Source organism: Giraffa tippelskirchi, chromosome 6, assembly GCF_054371585.1.
Source record: "Giraffa tippelskirchi isolate mGirTip1 chromosome 6, T2T-mGirTip1v1.2.pri, whole genome shotgun sequence".
Taxonomy (NCBI): Eukaryota; Metazoa; Chordata; class Mammalia; order Artiodactyla; family Giraffidae; genus Giraffa; species Giraffa tippelskirchi.
Window position 1 is genome coordinate 46021030 of NC_137280.1, and position 20933 is coordinate 46041962.

General features: G+C 40.3%; 1 protein-coding gene and 1 long non-coding RNA gene across 3 annotated transcripts in view; one reads left to right on the top strand and one right to left on the bottom strand.

Annotated features, from left to right (window-relative positions):
* Positions 1–20933, bottom strand: part of PREX2 (phosphatidylinositol-3,4,5-trisphosphate dependent Rac exchange factor 2) — a 278656-nt gene that overhangs the window by 224184 nt on the left and 33539 nt on the right. The gene's annotated exons all lie outside the window — the stretch shown is intronic.
* Positions 13945–16832, top strand: LOC145510482 (uncharacterized). Its single transcript, XR_014057053.1, has 2 exons — positions 13945–14702; positions 16191–16832. It is a non-coding gene; the product is annotated as an uncharacterized LOC145510482 (long non-coding RNA).

Below are 20933 nucleotides of genomic sequence, written 5' to 3' on the forward strand. Positions count from 1 at the left end.
CGACTGAGGGATCGAATGGACATCTTTTGTGTCTCTTGCTTGGCAAGTGGATTCTTTACCACTGAGATTTTTGTTATATACCCACAAAGATGCAGAAAATTAGCTCAACTACTGCAAAATGATAAATATCTGCTAATATCAATAGTTTCTCTGTTTCAGATGACTTAAATCATCTTAGGTCCTCAAGAAGTAGCCTTTTGACAATGGAAAGGAAACTATTCCAAAGCGGGGTGTGGATAACTAACATGGTTTAGAGCAATTATTTGTAGGGATTGGAGCCTGAAAGTTCAAATAACATGTAAAGGATAAACTGAATGATAAACTGACACCTAATCTGAAAGAAGCCCAATGTTGGGAGTGTTTGTGGAAGATGTAAGCACCTCAGCAAATAGACTTCAGGCATTAGTGAAGACTCCAAGGACACAGGAGTATATGGCACACAGTCACTGGTCCAAAAGTGACCCTGAGAGATGCTGCTTGAAATGGAGTGAGGAAAGGTATAAAGGAAGGAGACTGGCATTTAACAGGGAATAACTACTGTTGTCATGACCTCTTCCAAATGCAGTGGACTTTAGTGTCAGGCTCCAGACCTGAAACAAAACTGGGATAAAAACCAGAAAATGAGGTCAAATTCAATTTTATAGTCTAGATGTCCACTGCTGAGACAGATTATTGACCTGGGGAAATTGTATTCTAGCTCATCCTAGGATACTCGATTTGGGACAGAAAAACTAATTGGAGACCCTGCCTCCAGGGATGGGCAGGTATCCTCTTTGGTCAGAACTACTTCGGAGGCACTAGAGAGGCAAGGAACACAAGGCTTAAAGGACAAGCAAGCCTCAAATGAAATGCTTCCTCCCCGTGAACTACTTCCCTACTTACAAACCTTCAAGTTGTGAACTTTCAAAGATGAGAATGTGTGTTTCATCAGCGTCAGGCATGTGTGAAATTGCAGCTTGCCTTCCATCTCCCGTGGCTGAAGATCCTTCAACTCTACCATCTCCCACCTCCTCTCTCTCCTTCAGTCAGTAACTCTCCTTTCCTGTTCACTTGATGCCAGACCCTCTGGGTCAGCTGTTGTACTGGACTACTTTTCAAGGTACTGTATTGTAAGAATAAAAATGTTTTCCTTATTTTTGAGTTTGTTATGTATTATTTGTGTAAAACATATTATAAACCTATGAAAGTACAATACCACAGTTGACTGTGTTTTTTAGGTACCTAGGCTAACTTTGTTGGACTTACGAACAAATTGGACTTAAGAATGCACTCTCAGAACAGAACTCGTTTGTATGTAGGGGACTTACTGTATAAAGTAAGTATTCTTTGATACTTTGATCAAAAAATAATGGCAGGAATTGCATTTCAAAATTTCATTTTCAGCAATGTATCCTAAAAATCTACTGGGAGTGGGCAGTCCATTGGGATGCATATGTTCTGAAGGATCTGGACAATTTTACCTCTTCTTTCTGGACAAAAAGGAACAATACCCTCACTAGGATGTGACAAGCATAGTATATCCACCCAGCATCAGGCTCTGCCCTACCTACTAGGTAGATAACAAGAACAAGGCCAATTCCCTTCCCTTAGGAGTATGCACTCCAGGGACTAGATATGTCAAGATAAACCACCAAATACACAACTTAATTTCAGGTGGTAGTGAGTACAATGAAGAAAAGTAAAATTGTCTAATGGGAAGAATGAGGACCTAAGACCCAGGAAAGAATCCTCTGGAGAGGTGTCATTTGAGGAGAGACCATAAGGAGCTGAAAAAAGGAGGCATGGAAATATCTGGGAAGAAAGTAGGCCAAAGCAACAGCTGATGCAGATGAAGCTGGGGCATGTGGACTCAAAGAATAGAATGGCTGAAGTGGACCATGAAGAATGTGGGAGTCACAGTGAGGACTTGGCATTTTATTTTCAGTGTGATGTGAAGTCCTATGGAAGAAGAAATGGCAACCCAATCCAATATTCTTGCCTGAAAAATTCCACAGACAGAGGAGCCTTGTGGGCTATAGTCCATGAGGTCACAAAGAGTCCAACATGACTAAGCAAGCACATGCTAGATGTGAAGCCCTATGCAAATTATCTCATTAATGCTTCACTAATCCTGTAGAGTTGGGTGTAATCTTGGCTCCATTTCAGCATTGGAGAAACTGAGTCCCAAAGTTTAAGTAACTTCTCAAAGGTTGAACAGCTATGAAATCAAGGATTCAGTCCCTACTGCACTCAGCTCACTGGATGGCTAGACTCACACTTCCCCACAGGTAAGTGACAACAGCCAGGTCAGGAGACCTCATGTGGAGTCTGAAAGAAAATCAAACTATAATCAGTTTCTAAATTTTATTTCCAAAATTTCTATGCCTGCCTTGGAAAGGATGTCACTGTTTTCATATCTTTTAGCAAAGAAATTGAATAAGTCTCTTCTGTTCAAAGCTACTTGACTTCGATTGTACTGGATTATTCCCTAATTGAATAAAAATCACAGAATTTGAGCAACCTGATATTTCTGTAACAGAATATTGCTTAAAGGAGAAAATTCTTCAGAAATTCTTTCTTCTTATCCTAATTACAGCAAGTAAGTTACGAAGACCACATTAAAGAACACAATGCAATGAGTACCTATTTTCAGTTAACAAGTTCCAGCTGTTTCAAGGGGCAGGCTAAGATCTTCCTGGTGACATACTCCTCACTGGTTTCCCCTAGGAAAAGTGTCCCATCTGAATGATCTTGTGCCATTTGGGGAATTTAGATACTTAAAGGGTCACCTTGCTTTAATCAGAAACTACTGTATTAAGAAACTACTACTTAGAGGAATATAGGGGCTTATAAGGGTTTAGGATATAGTTAGGATAAATCCCAATCTCCTTGAAAGAGTCTTCAGAAATCTTTTCAAATTAATGTACTAATGAATTAAAAGTGGCATAAAAATCTCCTTTGAAGCTGATGAGGTTGATAATGATAATAACTAACTACCCACTCTCCAGAGAGCTAGCTGTTCTTAAATTCAGTTCAGTCGCTCAGTCCAGTCCGACTCTTTGTGACCCCATGGACTGCAGCACGCTAGGCCTACCTGTCCATCACCAACTCCCAGAGTTTACTCAAACACGTGTCCATTGAGTCAGTGATGCCATCCAACCACCTCATCTTCTGTCATCCCCTTTTCCTCTTGCCTTCAATCTTTCCCAGCATCAGCATCTTTTCAAATGAGTCAGTTCTTTGAATCAGGTGGCCAAAGTATTGGAGTTTCAGCTTCAGTATCAGTCTTTCCAATGAATATTCAGGATTGATTTCCTTTAGGATTGACTGGTTAGATCTCCTTGCAGTCCAAGGGACTCTCGAGTCTTCTCCAACACCACAGTTCAAAAGCATCAATTTTTCAGCACTCAGCTTTCTTTATAGTCCAACTCTCACATACATACATGACTACTGGAAAAACCATAGCTTTGACTAGATGCACCTTTGTTGGCAAAGTTATGTCTCTGCTTTTTAATAGGCTGTCGAGGTTGGTCATAACTTTTCTTCTAAGGAGTAAGCGTCTTTTAATTTCCTGGGTGCAGTCACCATCTGCAGTGATTTTGGAGCCCAAAAAAATAAAGTCTGTCACTGTTTCCACTGTTTCCCGATCTGTTTGCCATGAAGTGATGGGACCAGATGCCATGATCTTAGTTTTCTGGATGTTGAGCTTTAAGCCAAGTTTTTCACTCTCCTCTTTCACTTTCATCAAGAGGCTCTTTAGTTCTTCTTCACTTTCTGCCATAAAGGTGGTGTCATCTGTGTACCTGAGGTTATTGATATTTCTCCTGGCAATCTTGATTCCAGCTTGTGCTTCATCCAGCCCAGTGTTTCTCATGATGTACTCTGCATACAAGTTAAATAAGCAGGGTGACAATATATAGCCTTGACGTACTCCTTTACCAATTTGGAACCAGTCTGTTGTTCCATGTCCAGTTCTAACTCTTGCTTCCTGACCTGCATACAGACTTCTCAAGAAGCAGGACAGGTGGTCCGGTATTTCCATCTCTTTAAGAATTTTCCACAGTTTGTTGTGATCCACACAGTCAATGGCTTTGGCATAGACAATAAAGCAGAAGTAGATGTTTTTCTGGAACTCTCGCTTTTTCAATGATCCAAGGGATGTTGGCAATTTGATCTCTGATTCCTCTGCCTTTTCTAAATCCAGCTTGAACATCCGGAAGTTCATAGTTCATGTACTCTCGAAGCCTGGCTTGGAGAATTTTGAGCACTACTTTACTAGCGTGTGAGATGAGTGCAATTGTGTGGTAGCTTGAGCATTCTTTGGCATCGCCTTTCTTTGGGACTGGAATGAAAACTGACCTTTGTTCTTCTTGGTACAATGTGAGTTCCTCAACTAGTCTGTTTTCCCTAAACTATCAGAGATCTAAAATTCCTAACTTGAAACAGTCAGATAACTATATGTAACCAGTTATCAAACTATAACATTTACCACTTTCTCAAAATAGTGGTTCAACAAACTGTGTTCCATCATGAAATAAGCATTATGAGTTTAAATGCATTCATGACATTTTGTTATTGTTGTTCAGTTGCTAACTCATATTTGACTCTTTGCGACCCCATGGATTGCAATATGCCAGGTTTCCCTGTCCTTCACTATCTCCCAGAGTTTGTGCAAACTCAAGTCCCTTGAATCGGTGATCCTATTCAATGATTTTCCAAATCCTTTAAAATTTTCCAAATTCCTTAAAATTCAAAAGTACCACACACATTTTGCAGTACATTTTTAGGAAATGCTGCTCCCAAAAATATCCATTTAAAAAATAAATAGAATGGATGTAGATAATGTAAAGATCTATCTAAGAATATTGTCTGAATTTCCTGTGTTCAAACATTATGAACATATTACCAATAAGCTGACCTATTACCAATAAGCTCATATATAAAATGCGTTTGAACACTTTTACTAGGATGAAGAGCCATTGAGTCAATCATATTAAGATGATGAGTGTCTTCCCCATGCATCTTAAGTGACTATTTTAAAAACTTTGTGCAGAACTCTGTGTTTCACTTGGGATATAGAAAGTTACAAGAGACCACTGCTTCCACCCTAACAAGGAGAACAAGGTAGATAAGCTACAAAATCATAATTTTTCAGAGAACTGATGATGCAAAAAAAAAAATCAAAATGAAATGACTTCCAGATAGTGAGAAATTCCATAAGCATGAAAAGACGTCTACTGGAGGAGCATTAGAAGGAATAAGAATCTGCTATAGATCAGAGTACAGAGAAATCGGCTAAACTTTTAAAGAAGTCCCAGACACCAGCCAAATTCACATTCATAAGCCAACTCTTTCCCGTAAGCCTTCACCAAAAGATGAAGTGTGTGGAAGGCTAGTGTGCTGAAGCTTGGAAGCCAGAGCAAGAAATCTGAGAAAGATCCCCAATGGGGCATACAGTGCAAGGCAGGGACCCACCAAAAGCTGACGACTGGAGAGTACTGAGAAGAATCATTCCATGGCCCTGATGCACACTTAATAGCAGCTCTCTGAATGCTGGGCTCAGGGCAGCAAGAGGAAAAGAGAACTCCTGAGATGCAGAAAGCCAGGTGTGGCACTGAGGTATTAAGAAAACTCCCCAGGAACACAAGGTGTTGTTTGGAGAGCAGGCAACTAGGTTGTAAACTGTGAAGAGATCTCTGATCCTCATCAGTGCTTCAATCCCAAGCCCCACAGGAGACTACATCCTGCTTCCATATTCAGAACATTCGGAGCCAGTAGTGAACAAACATAGAGAAGGTAAAACTTTCAAAAATACCATCAACAAAAAGCTAAAAATAATAATGTCATTTGCAATAGCATCATATAATCAGAAAATTAATTATAATCTAAGTAAAGAAGTGAAAGATCTATACTATGTTTATGGACTGGAAGTTTCAATACTTTCAAGATATCAGTTCTTCTAAAGTTGATCATGGATTTATCACAGGCTCAATCAAAATATCACTAGATTCTTTTGAAGAAATTGACAAGCTATTTCTGAATTTTCATATGGAAATGCAAAAGACTTGAAATGGCCAAAATAATCTTGAAAAAAAAACAGATAAAAAACATATATTCCCTGATTTCAAGATGGACTCTAAAGTTAATGCAATTAAGATAAGGCACCATGGGCATAGGATAGACAGATAAATCTATGGAACAGAATAGAGAGTAGAAACATAACCTCAAATACAAAGTTTAATTGATTTTTCACTAATATGACAACTGGATTCAATGGAGAAAGAAATGTCATTTAACAGATGTTTCCAGAAGAACTGTATATCCACTTGGAAAAAATTAAAAAATCTCAATTCATTCTTTACATAAAAGTTAATCATAGTTTTATCACAGACCTAAGCATATAAAAAACATAGAACTTGCAGAAAAATAAAAAACAGAAAAACACATCATCATCTTAGAATCACCAAATGTCCTAGGACAAAAAAAAAAAAAAATGTAGTACTAATTATTTTAAGCTTCGCTGATAGCTCTTCCTGATAGTTGGTAAATAATTATATAATTCTGATAACTTCCCTGATAGTTGGTAAAGAATCTGCCGGCAATGCAGGAGACCCCAGTTTGATTCCTGGGTCAGGAAGATCTGCTGGAGAAGGGATAGGCTACCCACTCCAATTTATCATGATTAAAAGCTTTTGTGCCCATCAAAACCCCATTAATTAACAAAATTAATAGTCAAGCTACCGAGTAGGAAAAAAATTCTGTAACACATATGCCTGACATGAGACACTTAAGTAGAATATATTAAAAATACCATCAAACCAATAATAAAGACAGAAACCTTACTCAGTTCTTTCTTAATGGGTAAAAACATGAACACACAAAAAAGATATGAAAATGTCAACAGCACATGAAAAGGTACTTCAGATCATTTAATATCAGGAAAATGAAACTTAAAATGAGAATAAGATACCACTAACTAAACATACTATGAACTAAAAGTAAAAAGACTGACAATCTGACAATCCCAAGTGCTGCAAGTACGTGAAGCTGGAAGGTTCATGCCTTCCTCATGAGTATGCAAACTAGTAAGCACAGCCACTCTGAAAAAGTTCCTTATAGAGTTAAAAATATATTTTTTGGATGACCCAGCAATCCCACCACATGGAATTTAACCCTCCAAAATGGAAACATTATGTCGACCCAACGATTCATATTCAAACATTCATGGCCACTTTATTCATATTAGTTAAAAACTGGAAACAACATAACTGTCTATCAAGAAGTGAATATACAAACAAATTGTGTTCTCACTATGTGCTATAAACACAAATGACCACAATTTTTTCATAAATATTATCCATTAAGGTGTACTTTAAGTTATAACTGATGAAGTAAATACTTCAGTTCAGTTCAGTCACTCAGTCGTGTCCGACTCTTTGCGACCCCATGAATTGCAGCACACCAGGCCTCTCTGTCCATCACCAACTCCCGGAGTCTACCCAAACCCATGTCCATCGAGTCGGTGATGCCATCCAACCACCTCATCCTCTGTTGTCCCCTTCCCCTCCCACCCCCCATCCTACCCAGCATTAGGGTCTTTTCCAATGAGTCAACTCTTCGCATGAGGTGGCCAAAGTATTGGAGTTTCAGCTTCAACATCAGACCTTCCAATGAACACCCAGGATTGATCTCTTTTAGGATGGATTGATTGGATCTCCTTGCAGTCCAAGGGACTCTCAAGAGTCTTCTCCAACACCACAGTTCAAAAGCATCAATTCTTCGGTGCTCAGCTTTCTTCACCGTCCAACTCTCACATCCATACATGACCACTGGAAAAACCATAGCCTTGACTAGACGGACTTCCGTTGGCAAAGTAATGTCTCTGCTTTTAAATATGCTATCTAGGTTGGCCATAACCTTCCTTCCAAGGAGTAAGCGTCTTTTAATTTCATGGCTGCAGTCACCATCAGCAGTGATTTTGGAGCCCAAAAAAATAAAGTCTGACACTGTTTCCACTGTTTCCCCATCTATTTCCCATGGAGTGATGGGACCAGATGCCATGATCTTAGTTTTCTGAACGTTGAGCTTTAAGCCAACTTTTTCACTCTCCTCTTTCACCTTCATCAAGAGGCTCTTTAGTTCTTCTTCACTTTCTGCCATAAGGGTGTTGTCATCCGCATATCTGAGGTTATTGATATTTCTCCCAGCAATCTTGATTCCAGCTTGTGTTTCTTCCAGCCCAGCGTTTCTCATGATGTACTCTGCATATAAGTTAAATAAGCAGGGTGACAATATACAGCCTTGACGTACTCCTTTTCCTATTTGGAACCAGTCTGTTGTTCCATGTCCAGTTCTAACTGTTGCTTCCTGACCTGCAGACAGGTTTCTCAAGAGACAGGTCAGATGGTCTGGTATTCCCATCTCTTTCAGAATTTTCCACAGTTTATTGTGAACCACACAGTCAAAAGCTTTGGCATAGCCAATAAAGCAGAAATAGATGTTTTTCTGGAACTCTCTTGCTTTTTCGATGATCCAGCCTATCACCAAATAAAAGTTTTTCACTCATGCTGAATATTTGAAAGTTTTCTATATAAATATAGTTTTCTCAAGAAAAAAAAAATTAATTCAACATGGTGTGGTATCTTGGATAATGAAATGGTAGAAACAAACTAATTTTGTCTGTTATGTAAAGACAACTATTTTCAAGTTGCAATATTACTTAAGTACATATACCTAGTTTTATTTAGGACTACAAACGATACTCTAAAAATAAGCTAAACTGCCAATCATCAGTTATCTTCAAACCAAGAGTTTATATCATATTCTGTTTGTGATATATATCAGTGAAGATAAAAAATTAAAATCAATAATCAAAAAGGCTTTTAAGAAATACTATACATTATAGTAATCATAAGGAATTTAACCATGAAAAGTCATGTAAATTCTACTCTATGGCTTTAAAATACCTCTAAAATTTATACTTGCATTATCCATAAAACATTTATCATGCAACATTGTGTATAGAGTGCAGTGGATGTAAACAATACACCAATAATTAGTCTAAAAGAAAAGAAAAGGTGGGAAGAGAAAACTGTGGGAAGGGAGAGAATGGGAGAAGAAAGGATAAAGATTAAGAGAATTCTTCCCACTCAAAATGTTTAAAAATTAACTTTAGGGTAGAATTATACACATAGCAAATTATTTTTAAATGTTACAGAACTTTGTAGCATAAAATGTCTTCCAGATCTAACTCCAGGCATAGTTCTTGCTTTTAATATCTGGATGTTACTGACTGGCACATACTCAAGATCACAACGATGGGCTAAATCATTCCCTGGACCCCACGGTTTAGTCAGCAAAGCAACTTACTGAGAAAATTCTTGAAGACTAGGACGAAATCTGTTTCTGATTCTCCCATAGAATTTAACACAGGATCTTATACATAATAGATGCTTAACAAAGGCAATCTAAATCTGTCTGGCATAACTCTTTCTTTTCATCAGTGTTCTTTTTTGAATTCAAATTTTCCAACAATTGCTTAATATGTAATTATGTGAAAATAATTCATAATCTTTATTATCATCTTCAAGGACAGGAAGCTATTTCATGCAAGGTTTTTAACAACCAGTTAGTTGACATCAAAAGGCTGTAAAGTAAAACAGTATCCTCTCTTCTCCACCACAAAACTTACAATAATACATTGAGTAACAACATTAAGACAACTCCAATAATTGAATTTTTGTTACAGTCTATCCCAACGAGATGATTCCTGGGTTGGGCTAATTCAGGCTTTTTCTAGTCTCAGGTCAGCCAGCCCACCCACTGATGACCAGTGCAACACATTTCTTAGACAGTAAGAGTGTCCATGCCTTGGAACAGAAGAAAACATGGTTGGTCTGGCTTGCTTTAGACGTATGCTTTAACCAATGAAATCACCCATGAATAGCTGACAGCAAAGAAGCAATAATCAGTTTAAAGTTACATATAACTATTACGCATCATTTCTACAGAACTTAATCATTCCTTTTTAATTTATCTCTCAGCCAATTATCTTCCTAAAGTCATCCTATGACTTCAATCACTCCTTCCTTTAGTCATCAGTGTTATTAATGATGAGAACTGTGTCTACACACCTGTATAAACTCAATCCATCCTTCAGGACATAGATTAAAGCCCACTTTGTCCATAAAGATTTCCTCAATCCTATGACCTACATTTTTCTTAATTAAATGGCCAATATAATTTATTGGACAAAATATTTATTGGGCATTTAATCTTATATTTGGGCAGCTCCATGGTGATTAGCATATAGAAAATGTTCAATAAATAGCTATTGAAATGAAGTAATATTCCAAAATTTCAAAAAGTAGTTGTAAGATATACTATTCTAAGAAACTAGAATTATAACTACAAACTAGACATCTCATCCTCAATCATCTGATTAAATGGATGGTGTTATATTGAGAAGGGATACAGTCTAATAACATGTGCTATAGGGTCAGAAAATATACCCAAAGCAAAGCATTAACTTGAGAAACTGTTTTTAAAACAAACAGAACTCTTAGATGATCAAACATCCATCCATACTTATAAATCTAGAAATAATTTAAAAATTATGTTTAATAATTATTTTCTCACCATTAAAAAATATAAAACATTTTGAAATCTGTTTACAAACATAAGCCAAGGATAGTTTCAAGTTCTTCAATTTCTGAAATAAACAGTTCACAATCTTCAGATATTATTTTTGAAGGTAAACACTGCAATTTTTCATAACCTCAGAACTTCTAGTTGAAATGCGTTCAACTGAAGTTTCTCCTTAAAAATAACTAATTACATTGCCCCTCTTTTTCTAAGGCACCAGTCATGACTCTCTATGTTCTCTGAAAGAACTCAGTTTGCGTCCTCTAACTAGAAGCAGTTCCTATTATATTCAGATGAATAACCCAAACTAACAGAATCTGAACTGTGGCTATAGAAGTGTAGTGGCTCAGCCATGTCTGACTCTTTGCCACCCCATGCACTGTAGCCTGCCAAGTGTCAGTGGAATTCTCCAGGCAAGAATACTGGAGTGCGTTGCCATTTCCTTCACTAGGGGATCTTCCCAACCCAGGGATCAAACCTGGGTCTCCTGCATTGCAGGCCGACTCTACCATCTGAGCCACCAGAGGCTATAGAAAATAAGCTTTGCTTCTAAACCAAAGTGCTAACATTTAGGTCCTATGGTTGTAATGACATAAACAATGATGTTTCTTGCAAAACACTGCTCTGTTTTTAAGAATGCCTAAACCACTGTATGCTGTATTAGAACATTAAAGGATAAATTTGTCTTTAAAAATTGGTTATCTTTAACCAGTCGCAAATGTTTTTTTTAAAGGCTCAATATCTGATCAAATCAGAGTTTAAGCAATGTTCCGTAAAATTATGGAATCTTCTATTTCTCCAAGCTTTTAAATATTTCTCAGCCTACATGCTTTCTGAATGAATAAATACTAAGGAAATATTAGTCATACTTCTCAGCTCAGACTAATTAACATACAAGCACAGAAATTTGAAATTCAGCCACAAAAATAGAGCAAAACCAGGATGTTAGGTTCGTTAGGGGGTTATATCTTAACACCTGTGTCTTTGGCATCACCATATCCTCATCCTTACTGAACCCAGAGATGGCAAAGAAACTAGTAGATGTCCTTGATTTAACCTTCAGACCACTGTGACATTCCTGCACATAGAGCTTAGCTTTGGCCTCACAGAAGATGAGTCTATACCAGTTCTGGAGAAAGTAAGACAAAGAGCTAGTCTAGGTTAATATGGGCCCTGTCTATGGGAAAGATCAATCTCTCATCCAAAGCATCTATATGCTCCCATTTCAAAGAGCTTGATAAATTGTTTGTACTATCTTTTCAATACTTCTATCCTTGACCAGTGCTTTCCTTAAGCAAAAATAAAAAACTGTGTAGATAGTATAATTTTTAATCGAGGCTTGCTATGTTTAAAAGTTGAGAAAGATTCATGTTAAAAATTAAAGATTTTTAGATTACCTCTTAAAAAATCAGATGTTTGACTCATCTGGGGGCCACATAACTGTCTGGCAGCAATTGTCTAGAGATGAGTGTTGGTGCCCCTATGTGTGCCCCAGTCCTCACCACTCCCTGACGTTTACCCTCCAGCAGCTTTGCTCATTTTTGTTCCCTGTTTCACCCCATGAGTGTTTTACTTGAACACTTTGGTATGAAGGTTAAGCATATGAACTCAAGTCAGACTTCGTTACAGTTGTTCAGTCGCTAAGTTGTGTCCAACTCTTTGCAACCCCATGGACTACAGCATGCCAGGCTCCTCTGTCCTCCACTATCTTCCACAGTTTGCTCACCATATCTGTTACACATTTTGTTTCTAAACATTCCCCAGATGGGAGACAGTTCACATCCCTGGCTACACATTACAACCATCTGAGGAAATGTTTAAAAAAAAAAAAAAATTGCCAAGGCCTTACCCCAAGCTAAGTAAATCAGATCTGTTGGGGGTGGATCTGGATCTACTACAAAAGCTTCCCAGGTGATTGTAATGCACAGACAGGCTTGAGAACCACTGATGCACAGTGTGCATGCGTGCTAAGTCACTTCAGTTGTGTCTGACTCTTTGTGACCCCATAGACTGTAGCCCACCAAGTTCCTCTGTCCATGGGATTCTCCAGACAAGAATATTGGAGTGGTTTGCCATGCCATTCTCTAGGGGATCTTCTGGGCCAGGGATCAAACCTGCATCTCCTGCGGCTAATGCACTGCAGGAGGATTCTTTACCACTGAGCCACCAGGGAGTGCAGATGCACAGCACAGGCAGCACCAGCCCCACCCAGCAGCTCTACCATACTCAGATTCAGTGCAGAGATTCACACTTCTACAGATGAGCAACTCAGGAAGCTTTCAAACCCAGAAATTACTGCTTCATCTGGCAGAAAATATTCATTTTGAAAACATGTCTGCATTTTGGGTATGCAAGTTACATATTTGGAAAAATATGGAGATAATTGTTTATGGAATGTGGTATTTCTTAAAGTGTGTCCCTATGTAGGTTATTTTGAATGCCTATTTAGGGTACTTCCAAAGCTTTGTGTGTGTGTGTGTGTGTGTGTGTGTGTGTGTGTGTGTGTGTGTGTTAGTCACTCAGTCGTGTCCGACTCTTTGCTAATCCATGCCCGTAGCCCACCAGGCTCCTCAGCCCATGGAATTCTCCAAGCAAGAACACTGGAGTGGGTATTCTCCAGGGGATCTTCCCAACTAAGGGATCAAAGCCTCCTCCTTGCAAGTAGATTCCTTACCATCTGAACCACCAGAGAATCCTCATCCATAGCCTTGCGGGTAATCATTTTGAATCTTCAGAAGGTGATTGAATTTAGCAATATCAATGCCACATTAAGTAATTTTAAAAAGGACAAATTAGCTATTTTTACCTAATACTAAGATAATTTCGAATTGCTATGGTAAAGTCATAAGTTTGCTACCTTAAAATGGCAAAATTATTAATAGACTTGCATGAAATATAGAGCAATATTATTAAGACATTGCTAATAAAGTCTAAGCTCTGTGCTAATTTGGTTAAACAGTTCAAATACTTATCAAACTATAGGAATGTATCCAGAATGGCAAAGTAATAAAAACACTATTCGTTCAAGTAATTTCATGTTGAGAAAATTTTTTTAAAAAAACATTTCAGTAGTCTAATATTTAACCAGATCTGGAAATTTTTAATTCTTAGAATATTCAACATTTAAAAGTTTTAAAAACACATTTAAAAATCATTCTTAAATAAAATTTAGTAGACAGATAGCTATTTAATTTGGAGAAAAAATATTTTAAGATTCTCTAGTGTTCTTCCAAGTCACTAAATTAAAATGCCACTTACATTTAAATGTAAACTGAGACTCGCTCCTCTTATTTCAGCATAATCTTTTTAATCAAACATTAACTTTCTTTTCTTATATTTTTTCCCATATCTATGTTTCATTTATTAATTTTGCTCTCCTTTTTCCAAATCAAGGGTCACAAATCTAGATGCCTACAGGGCAGGCAGACCACATAATGTAGTAGCAGGCACTAAGGTCCCCAGGCAGAGGTCATAACATGGTTGCCTGGAAGTCTGGTCCACACCCAATTGATTTGCTGGCTCCGTGTTTTAAAATGTTGGAAAACTCAGATAAAAATCCAGAATTCCAGCTTATTCTGGAAAGGCAGGCATTCTGGGAACATGGGAGCCACACCCGCTCTTAGCAACACTGGAGCTGGCTTCTCTGCCCTCTGGACAGGACACAGACTCTCCAATGTGCCAGTTATCATCACCTACTTGACACAGTCATGCACAGATGTGAGAGCTGGACCATAAAGAAGGCTGAGCATTGAAGAAATGATGTTTTCAAACTGTGGTGTTGGAGAAGACTCTTGAGAGTCCCTTGGACTGCACGGAGATCAAACTAGTCAATCCCAAAGGAAATCAATCCTGAATATTCATTGGAAGGGCTGATGCTGAAGCTGAAGCTCCAATACTTTGACTACATGATTAGAAGAGCTGACTCATTAGAAAAGACCTTGATGCTGGGAAGGACTGAAGGCAGGAGGAGAAGGTAACAACAGAGGATGAGATGGTTGGATGGCATCACCAACTCAATGGACATGAGTTTGAGCAAGCTCCGGGAGATGGTGAAGGACAGGGAAGCCTGGTGTGCTGCAGTCCATGGGGTTGCAAAGAGTCAGACACGACTGAGCAACTGAATAACAACAACTTGTCATGTATACAATCCCAGGTAGCTTCTGAGTTTTCAACTTCCTTACAAAGTGATAAGCTAATCAAGTAAGAGACCACCTACAGTTAGGCTGGGGGCCTAGGAGATGACAGGTGGGCAGCCACCCTGGGGATACAGAAGCCAGGAAACGCATCCCATCTTTTCGGGGCAGTCAGGAGACAGTGTGATGGAGGGAAGAGCCAGCCAGTGCATGCCTGAATAGTGGGCTCCTCCACCATCCATGGCGGGACCTCAGTGAGTGGCTTACTCTCTACACAGTGGGGCTCCCCAAGCCTCTTGGAGAGGACAGAGGCGAGGACCCAGTAGAGTGAGGAGTCCTTGGCACCAGGCACAGGACAGGGCTCAGGGGACTCAGGGAGAACTGGCAAAGACAACATGGGCTTTGGGTGGAGAAATGGGCTTCACATCCCAGCTGCACTCCGTCATCACCACGAGCTTCAGTTCCTCCATCAGCAAAACTGAAATAATGATAGAAGGGCCACCACAAGTGCCGTGACCACAGCCTGCCTCCCCTTTCATCCACCATCAACCCCCTGCTCTTAATTTAGTCCTGGGCTCACAGCAGGGGTGGGGGGTGGGCAGGAAAAGAAGACCCGAGGAGAAGGATGGAGGCAGATGCTAGGCAGCTGTGGGATTTGCAGCATCTTGAAAATTAAAAGAATCATAAGAGAGATGATCCAAAACTCTCTGACTAGAAGGCAGAAGTGTTCAGATCTTTTTCGTGGCATCAGGACGAGGTTTCCATTACGGGAAGAGGCAAAAAGTGAAAGGGGAGGGCCAGGGGTGGTCATTCAAACAGAAAAAGCATCTTCTGGTGGCTGCTATTCATCCCCCTTATGGGGATGGCAGAGACACTGTGCACGCCCATGTGAGATCACACACGTACACACACACATACACAATTTCCAGTTCTTCAGAATCCCTAATGACGAAGACAGGCTCCTTCAGTCGTGTCTAACTCTTTGCAACCTCATGAACTATACAGACATTACTTTACCAACAAATATCTGTCTAGTCAAAGCTATGGTTTTTCCAGTAGTCATGTATGGATGTGAGAGTTGGACTATAAAGAAAGCTGAGTGCCGAAGAATTAATGCTTTTGAACTGTGGTGTTGGAGAAGACTCTTGAAAGTCCCTTGGACTGCAAGGAGATCCAATCAGTCTATCTTAAAGGAGATCAGTGCTGAGTATTCATTGGAAGGACTGATGCTGAAGCTGAAACTCCAGTACTTTGGCCACCTGATGTGAAGAACCAACTCATTTGAAAAGATGCTGATGCTGGGAAAGATTGAAGGCAGGAGGAGAAGGGGACAACAAAGGATGAGAAGGTTGGATAACATCACCGACGTGATGGCCATGAGTTTGAGCAAGTTCTGCGAGTTGGTGATGGACAGGGAAGCCTGTCATGCTGCAGTCCATGGGGTTACAAAGAATTGGACACGACTGAGCGATTGAACTGAACTGAACTGAACTACAGTCCACCAGGCTCCTCTGTCCATGGAAGTCTCCAGGCAAGCATACTAGAGTGGGTTTCCAGTTCCTTATTCTGGGGATCTTCCTGACCCAGGGATTGAACCCAGGTCTCTTACTTTCTGAGCCATCAGGGAAGCCCTACAGTGAGGGGAAGAGACAAGCTGCATGCAGAGGATTGTGGACAGCCATTTAGAAAAGATGAGGTTGGAACATCCTAGACCAAGAAGGACTTCCACGGGCAGGATGTCAGGTAAAAGGCAAAGGAAACCATGTGAGGCCAGACCCAGAGGCAGAAGCTAACAAATCTGTTGGAAGACAGGCCTTTAGTCCAGCACATAAACCAGAAAATGGGGGAGCAAGGCAGGAGGGGAACTTGAATCTCTCCCTGGAACTGCAGAGGCCTCTCAGTGCCAGTCTGTGACTTCATTCTGGACACATCTGAGAACGGAAACTCTGTACCCAATGCACATAGCTCTACCCACAGAGATAACCCCAGAATCCCGGCAGGACCACAAAGGGTTGGAGGGGAATGATAAACACTCCAAAGGAGCTCCAACAGTACAGAAAATAAAAAGAAATAAGCTTAAAATGCCAATCAGTCAGTTATTCAGTGTTAGTCCCTCAGTCATGTCGACTCTTTGCGACCACATAGACTGTAGCCTACCAGGCTTCTCTGTCCATGGAATTCTCCAGGCCAGAATACTGGAGTGGGTAGCCATCCACTTCTCCAGGAGATCTTCCCAACTGAGGGATCAAACCCACATCTCCTGCATTGCAGGCATATTTTTTACCATCTGAGCCACCAGGGAAGCCTTAAAATGCCAATAGTGGCTCTGAATTGATTTAGTTAGCATTGCCAGGCCAATGATGTGCTAGCTTAACCTTTATGGAGAGTTGACCACCTTTACACCATCCTGGAAAGATGGAAATATTGATGTTAAAAGAGACCTAAACACATCAGAAATGAGTGATTTGGAGATTTTTTTAACTGTGGTTTCACTGAACTCTAAACTGTGGCAATGAAAGAGTATCTCTATTCCCCTGACAGGAGCTGAAAAGGGTCACAGGGATCTGTGAAGGTCCCCATCTCCCCGTTTCTCTCAGCCCCAGGTTACTGGCACTGTGTCCAACAACTTCATAAGGTCCCTGGCACCAGTACAGTAGGAAGTCAGACCTCTGCAGGATGACAGAAGTCACACAACTGGAAATCAGTGACTTAAATCCAGTGAGAACAATGCTCATGGAAGTGTTACAGAGAGCTTGGACACCAATCCAGATATTACAGATAAGATCTATGACCCCTGCACGCCCAGGCAGTAGACCATACTGGCTAAGAACAGGGACTCTGTCACAAGACATGGTTCAAAACCCAGAGCTGGGTGATTCTGGGCAACTGCCTAACCTCTCTGTGCACCCATGTCCCACCTATAAGCAGAGGAGAATAAAATGCCTACCTCACTGGATTATTGTGAGAATTTTTAAAAGTTTATTCACACAATGCAGTCGGTGCTCTGCCTTGCACCTTAAATCGTTTTCATTAGTATAATCTGATTAGACCCAAGAGATCCTAGAAAAAAATACATTAATCATTTTCCCATTTCTCTTGTCTCCAGTCAAAGGAAGTATTAGGAAAATGAACTTTCCTCTCAATACTCTTTTACCAACCAAGTGAGATTAACTTTGAACTTCCATCTCCCAAGTGACAGCTGGCCTGAGATGTTTCCACCACTATATGTGTCTTCCTAGTCACAAGGCTTCCTGAAAGCCTCCAGGAGGCTGTGTTCCTTTAGTTGCGTACCCTGCTAGAACCCTCGTGGTCCTGAGCACAGAATTAAAGAGATATCCCTTTGGGTATTTCTGGTAGGTACCAGCTTCACACCCACAGGTCAGGGACTGACCCCAGGACCAGCCAAGCCCGGACCTCCCTCTTAGACCACCGTCTGCTGCTCCCTTGCTCCTGTCCCTTCTAAATGTGTCTGTCCATCCAGGGAAGACATTCCTTCCTGCTTTCCTTGAAGCCTGCTATACTCAACAGGCTTCCCAGGGTTTTCAACCTCCAATTTCAGGACTCACAGGCTGTCCTGCTTAGCAGTGAGAAGTCTGGAATCCAGAGCAAATAGTTGTTTTCCCATCCTTGACAATAAGGAAAAGTAAGTTTCATCAGCACACAAGTACATCATTGCATGCTTTAATCATGATGTTTAGATCCAAAGTGAAGTACTTCTCATTAATTCATCAGATTTTTCAAAAGATAACGTGGCAATATCCTTTGCAGACATATTAGCATCAAGGTTAAGTATAATCTAAAAACTGTGTGTGTTTTAGGCACTCAGTCGTGTCTGACTCTTTGCAACCCCATGGACTGTAGCTCGCCAGGCTTCTCTGTCCATGGGATTCTTCAGGCAAGAATATTGGAGTGGGTTGGCATTCCCTTCTCCAGGGGATCTTCCTGACCCAAGGATTGAACCTGGGTCTCTCGCATTGCAGGCAGATTCTTAATCCTTTGAGCCTTTAGATTCTTTACCTTTTACCCTTTGAGTTTTTAGATTTGAGGAATCTAAAAACTACCTGTGTTGAAATTAAAATAAACATAGCCAGAAGAATTAACATCAATCACATTGTGTCAAAAAATTAGAAAGAACTCTTCAATAGAGAAAAAATCAAATCTCCCACCAAGCTACTTCTTTACCCAAAGCATCCCCTTATCCTCATTCCTCTAAAACAAAATCTGTTAATGAGTTTGGCAGCAAAATCTACCAAACACTGATGAGTGTTCAGGATGCTATTGTGTTTGGCTTGGAAAACAAGTTCATGATTAGGAAATCAACATGGGAAGCATACTGCAAATATCCAAAGGCATTTTCTCTGCCTAGCAACTGGCAAGAACTTGGGGTGCTTTTTTTCTGCTTCTATGTCATGTTGCTCCGGTCACTGGGAACGATGTGGTTGCCACAAAAGGAAAAAGAAAAAGACCTTCTGCATTTAAGCAGCGGCACGAATTTAGCCTGAAAGCAGCTGCATGGGGACCTGTGGGACTGGGTGACTCGCCAAGGAAAGGACAGGGAGTGGGCCCCTCCTCCAGTTGGTCCTTGGCTTCCTCCTGGCCCTGCACTGCAGCTTAGGGACCTTCAGCATTTCCTCTTCTGGGAAGGTTGGGAATTGACTGTTTTTTATGAAATGAACATGACCCAGAAAAGCATTCAGCATGATCTGCCCATGCACTCGAAAGAGTACTCAGCTGTACTTCGCATCACAGAGTGTTTAAGCCCCTGTTTATTAAAACACAGCTTGAACCCGCAGACATGTACGTCTTCCAGGCAACAGCAATGGACCCTTGGCCCTGAATTGCCACAGCTCCTGGCTGGCATACCTACGTGGGAAGTGAGAGAAATTCATGTCTACCAAAAGGAGTTCAGTAAATGAAAAACCCATAGTAATAATTCGATTTAATCGAGCATATATTAATCAAGTTACACTAGCAGGGCTATGTCTCTATGCGTGCTTAGCAGCAAGATCTGTTGGCAGAGTGCCCTAGATTTGAGTCCAAAATCTTGATCCCTGCTTTATGGCAAAAGGTGCTTTGCTGTTCAAGAATTACTTATTGAATACTGTGTGCCCTGCACCATCCTAGTTTCTAAGGAATGAATGACAAATAAATCTATCTTTGTCCCCTTGAGCTTATAACCCAGAAGGAGACACATACATGTATAAAAATACCTGAGTTAAAACTATATTGCACAAACTTATTTTCATGGAACATAAGACGGAGTGATCAGATCGCTCTGAAAATAGAAAAGGTGACATGGAAAGGCTTTACTAAGGAGCCGAAGAATACATAGTATTTACTGAGGATTCTGAAGAATACATAGAAATTCTTCAAGGTACAATGATACAGTTTCCCAGAGCAGGACTGACCACAGGGTGAGTTAGATGTATTACTACGAGGTGCCCAGCATGGTGTTAGGCTCCTGACATGGGTTAACTCAATCTTCACAACGATCTAGACTTGGACACTAAAAGTCATAATAAAAATTACAATACGATAGCAAACTCTTATTGAGCATCTACTGTGTACCAGACATATTTGACCCTCACAACACACCTATGCGGCAGGCATAATTATTATCCACACTTTCAGATGGTGGAACCGAGGCACAGAGACAGTAAGTAACTCTCAACATGACTCAGCTAAAAACGCCATGTGTGTGCATCCATGCCAACTCATTTCAGTTGCATCTGACTCTATGCAATCCTATGGACTGTAGCCTGCCAGGTTCCTCTGTACATGGGATTCTCCAGGCAAGAATACTGGAATGGGTGGCCATTTCCTCCTCCAGGGAATCTTCTCGTCCCAGGGATCAAACCCACGTCTCTTATGTCTCCCGCATTGGCAAGCAGATTCTTTACCACAGTAGTGCCACCTGGAAAGGCCCTACAAATGCAACAGTTGAACTCAAGTTACTTAACCTCTATAACTCTACTCGAAGGAGGGGAGGCTAAAAAACCCCACCATTCAAGTTTGCTGTTATGATTAAGTCAGACAATGAGTATAAAGTACCCAGCTGAGCATCAGGCACTACCAAACACTCATTTCCTAGTGTCTGCAATTATTACTGACTGCATCTCAATTTAGCAACTAAGTCATTTCCTACCAGTCAGCCTCCAAAAAACCTATCAGCACACA